Here is a 6,000-nt window from a genome sequence, read left to right on the forward strand (position 1 = left end):
GACTCAATTTGGATGGATTCTAGTACATTAACTCACACTTAAGCACAAAAATAGCATACTTTTGTGTTTGATCCCTAATTTGATCTTAAATATGAAAACATGCAATTTTGTGCTTTAATAGAGCAAATTAATTCCACTTTCATGTCATTCGATGCCGTGATATGGTTTGTGAGTGATTTCAGGCTTTTGAAGGCAAGAATAGATGGCCAAAAGTGGAAGAAGGCATGTACAAGGAAGAAAACATGAAGAAAACAAGGAGAAGCACACACAGTAAGGTGTGCGTGCGCACAAGTAAGCATGCGTACGCACAAGACCGATTCAACCAAGTGTGCGTGCGCACAAGCCAACGTGCGTACGCACAAGATGAAATTTCTATACGTGCGTGCGCAAAAGTACCCGTGCGTACGCATAGCAGCCAAAACAGCCTAGTGTGTGGACGCACACGTCTGTGCGTCCGCACAGGTCCCTACACGTAATTTTGTTAATGAAACACGTGTAGCGTTTATTTTGGGGGCTTTTGGCCCATTTTGGAAGGCTGAATTGCTGAATTGAAGTACTATATAAGGGGAGATTCAACACTTAGCAAAGGAGGGCTCATTTTTATTTTAGGTAGTAGTAGTATAGGAAGCTTCCATAGGTTTAGGAGCAGTGTAGAGTAGATTGCTCCATTAGGGTTTTATTTCCATTTCAATTGTAGCATTTTATAGTAAGCTTTGATCTTTCATTTTACTTCTTTAACTAGTGTATGTTCCCGTACCTTGTACGAGATAATACATAAAATTATTTTAAAAATTTTATTAAAAAATTAAATAATATATATAATAATTATTATTATAAATATTTTATAAAGTTATAATTAAAATCAAACTCTCGAAATTTTTAATATTAAAATATTAAAAATAATTAGTATTTGTCTTAATCAATTTGAATTTGTTAAGTGATCATCTCAGTCGTCCGCTTAAACAACTATTAGGAGTTAGAATCTCGCCTTGTGTATATAGCAATCCATTAGCTAGCGATAAACCCTTGATAAATGGAGTATCAATACGTGATTAGACTTGGCAGGAGTTTTCGAATATGCAGGTACCCGACCCGTCCATACCCAGATGAAAAAGGTAATAACTTGACCCGAGTCGGGGCAGATTTTACTCAAGACAGGGTTTGGTCGGATTTAGGGTATACCCGCCCCGAATATATACATATAAACATTATTTAGGAATTAGGATTTGCCTCACATCACACATGATTCATAGCTTCAGTCTATACTCTATAGCCATGCAAGATAAACTCAATCTTCCTCACCTAAAATCTTCTTCTCGACTTCTTCACAAAAACATCGCATAGCTCCTGTCATGTTGTTGCTGAGTTCATCGCCGCTTACCTATTCACAACTCCCATCTTCCTTCACAGCCAGAGACGGACCCACGTTTAATATATAGGGGGCATTTGCCCCCACAAATTTAAAAAAAATAATACTTATATACATATATACCACTTATTATATTATATTTGTCTCAAAATAAAATATAAATAGTTCTTTTGTATTTTATGTTAAAAAATATTTTGTTAAACTTAACACATAATAATAATTATATTGTTAAATTTGATTTAGTATGAAAAATAAATAAATACACTCAAAAATTAGTGATAATTAATTATATTATATTAGTTAATTAATTAATAATTAAATTAAAACTTAATTTTTTAATTAAATACAACTTAAATTATTAGTGATTTTTTAAAAATTGTTTAAGATAAATAATATATTATCTATGTATTAATATACTGTAATTATTTTGGTTAAAAAATTTATTTATACTATAAAAATTATAATAAGTAGATTTGACAATTAAGTAAAATAATTGTTTAAAATATATATATATATATAATATTTAATCATGTTAAAAATAAAAAAAATCCTTATAAATATTTTTTTGTTATTTTAAATATTATACTATGTGTATGAAATTATATTTTTATTATTTTAAATATTATAATAATGATTGTATGTATATTTCTAGTTCTTATCAATATGTATTAAATAGTTTTAATTTTAAATTTTGAATATATCTAAACCAATTTAGATTGATCAAGTGATCAACTTAGTCGTCTGCTTAAATAAGTATTGAGGGTTCGAATTCTATCTCGTATGTATAGCAACTCGTTGCCGGCCAATTCTAGATTCTTAAATGGAATTCAAATTCACGACGGATTAATCCTTAACTTGTTGAATATCGTGGGAAGCAAAAAAATATCTATACCTAAATTTTATTATATTTTTGTCCTCATTACTAAATTTTTTTGGGTCCGTCACTATTCACAGCTTATGTCATCATCGCTGCTCATCCCGTTACTGTCGTTGTTGAGCCCGTCGCCACCATTCTCCTGCCGAGTTTCTTTTCTCTAGGTAAACTCTCTCTCTCTCTCTCTCTCTCTCTCTCTCTCTCTCTCTCTCTCTCTCTCTCTCTCTCTCTCTCTCTCTCTCTCTCTCTCTCTCTCTCTCTCTCTCTCTCTCTCTCTCTCTCTCTCTCTCATTGTGAGTCTATTAAGTTCTTCTCTTCTTCTTCCACAGACTCATCACTTAGTCACCTTCGCTATGAGCCCGAACATTACCGTTGCAGTTTTATCCGAGTCTGTCACCGAATAAAATAGAATTTTTATTCAAGTTAAAAATAGACATGCATGAGATCATTTTTGCATGTAATTTCTGAATTTTCTCATCCAAATTTGATCTATGTGGTTGAGTATTTTAGTATGGGATCATCGTAGTTTTGTTGTGACACTAATTTGATAAAAGTTTCGGTAATTTCATAACTAATATATGAGATAGATCTGATTATTAAAGTAATAAGAGAAATAACATTCAGATTTACGCGTAAAATTTATAAGAGGTTATCTTAGGAAAATATATATTTATAACCCAAATAGAAGATTGTTAGGAAATTATTATTTCTTAATATATTTATGGATAATATATATATTAATTATAATCGTAAATTAAGTAATTTCACATTAAATAACTTATATAACAGTGATCTCATTTATTGTCATAAATGTTAAATTAAATAAGTCATTATTACTTTTGATTTGGATAAATGAGATTAAAATCATATATACTATTTTATTTGAGTTTTAGGGTTTAATGAGTGTCACACTCAAATATAAATAACGACTTTAGAATTTTGGTCTCCAACATATCAAACTCGCATTCGTAGCTCTTTTCCCACAGTAAAATTGTGATTCAGCCCTATAAAAAATACAGAAGATTTTGGTTGACGAAGATTAAAGAACCACAAGAGTCAAGCTCTCTGATCTCAATCATACTCTCGAATGAAGAGACACTTTCGCGCTCTTAGTTATATTTTTTTTTCAGCTAAAATAAAAATTTTATTCAATCAAATGATAATAAATAATTTTATTGAATTAAATTATATTAATGTGATCATTGGATGATAAAGAATGCTAGAAAAATAAATAAATAATATTTTAAGAGTATAGAAATATTAAATTGTCATTTCAATTTACTTTTTTAATCAACGATAATAAATATTTTAAATTAATTAAATTTTTACAAAATTTATACACCTAAAACTATTTCATTTTTTCAAAAATATTTTGAAAATACAATGGTTCAATGAGAGGTTGACTATTGAGAATTGAATATAATATTTTTAAATTTGTGTTTTCAATAAAAAGATGTACTTAGTTCTATCCATCCTAAATAATTCTATATTCACTATTACTTATCCATCTAAATAATTATAACATGGATAGAATATTATTTTTAGATGCAAAAAATTTAAAATATATTTATTCTATTTCAAAAATTAATATTCATATTTAACTTTGAATTCCAACAAATATGACAAAAAAATATTATATTTTTTAGTTAAAAAATTAAAGTAAATATCTATAAATATATTTTTGTGCTTTAGCTTTAGATTTTTTAAAAAAAAAAAATGGCAAGTTAATGGAATCAAATCATATTTCTATAACATACATAAGAATGTATATTACACATAAATAAAAAAAATTAGGTATAGTAAGAACAAATACATAAAGTAAAATAAAATTTAGAAAAATAACAACCAATAAAATATTGAAGGAAAGAAATATAAATAGAAGAGAAACAAAATTATTAGATGGAATAGAAATAATTTAATAAATTTTATGTGTATATAAAAGAAGAATAAAAAGAAGATATACAGTACTTTATTTAATTTAACAAGATTTATGGAAATAAACACATAGAATAAGAGAATAAAAAATTATAATAAAAAGAAGCTAAACATATGAATTAATATCAAAAAATAAAAAATAATAAAATAATAATAATCTATCATAATCTTAATCTTTTAATATAATTAATGAATAAAAATATAATTAATCTACCATAATCTTAATATAATCTTTTAATATAATTAATTTTAATTAAATAATCAAATAAATTGAATATAAATATGTCTAATCTAATCGTATAAAAAATTGTAAAAAAATCATATAAAAAATAGTAAATTTTTTACAATGAGGCATATATATATACATTTTAAATTGATGTTTTATTTCCAATATATATATATATATATATATATATATATATATATATATTGGAAATAAAACATCAATTTAAAATGAGATTATTATTATTATTAATGATATATATAAATATTAAAATTATATTAATACATTAATAGAAATACATTATTATTATTATAATAAAAAGTTGCAAGAATTAAAATAACTTAAATTTATTAAGTTTAATTAGTTAAATTAGCATAAAATAAAAAGAGATGATTAATCAGATTAAATAAATTAAAAAATTATTACTAAATAAAGTAAATATCACAATAATTATATTACTAATTGAAAATAATCTATTTAATCAATTCAAATTTTTATTGAAAATAGAGAACTAAAGATTATCAATGAATAAAAATAAATAGGATATAATACATTAAAGAATAATTTTGGTAGTATAAATAATAAAATTAAATTATTATATACAATTTTTACTTTTTACCTTATTATGATTGAAGTTAAGATTAATGGTAAAAAATAATTTTAAATAGTCCCAATTTGTATTTTACAGCATAATTAAAGCACAATTCATAATTTTTTATTTTCTGATTAATCAATATTTTTTAAATTTGTTGGTTAAGTCTTCTATGTTTTATGATTGATAATTTTTTTTTACAAAACACAAATTTATGATGAGTTATTACAATCATAATTAATTAAAAAAATCAAGAAAAAATTATAAAAAAAATCAAATAAAAGATAAAAAATAGAGTAAACAATTATTTTGAAACTAAAAATTTGTTAATTGTGCTAGAAATTCTAAAAATTTTTATCTTATTATATAATCAATTTTGTTACTCATTTTAACCTTATTATTCATTTATTGTATCTAAAAAGTATATAATGTCACACTTTATTTTTAAAAAGATGAAACTCTTCAAATACACGGTATAATATATAATTTAAGAACAATAAAATAAAAATATCTAGAATTTTATAATAGTATTTGAAATTTTCAATGATGATAATACAAAGTGTTTAAATAGACCAAATGAATTCAATTGTTATTCTTTACACATCTTATTTAAATTTGAATCTTAAAATTTACTTTTATCTTTTTTTTTCTAATATAAATTATTTTTGACAAAAAATAGAGAAAAAATTTATTAGACCAAAAAAATATCCGATCAAAAAATTATTATAAGGAGATTTATAATTAGAGAAAAAAAGAATAAAAGTATTAATAATAATTAAGAAAAAAACGAAGCGTGTATTAAAGAATGTTAGAAAAAAAATAATAAAGTTCATATTAATAATAATAATGCTGAGAAATGATGTTGCTGCTTTAGGCTTGCTCTTTTTTTTAAATTATCAAGTCATAAAAAAATAAAGAACAATTCAAGAAAACAAAAGCAGCAAGATCGAAAATAGTAAGATCAATAGTAACTTTACAAATCAAAATACATAAGAGAAAAACAAATT

Source organism: Arachis hypogaea, chromosome 7, assembly GCF_003086295.3.
Source record: "Arachis hypogaea cultivar Tifrunner chromosome 7, arahy.Tifrunner.gnm2.J5K5, whole genome shotgun sequence".
NCBI lineage: Eukaryota > Viridiplantae > Streptophyta > Magnoliopsida > Fabales > Fabaceae > Arachis > Arachis hypogaea.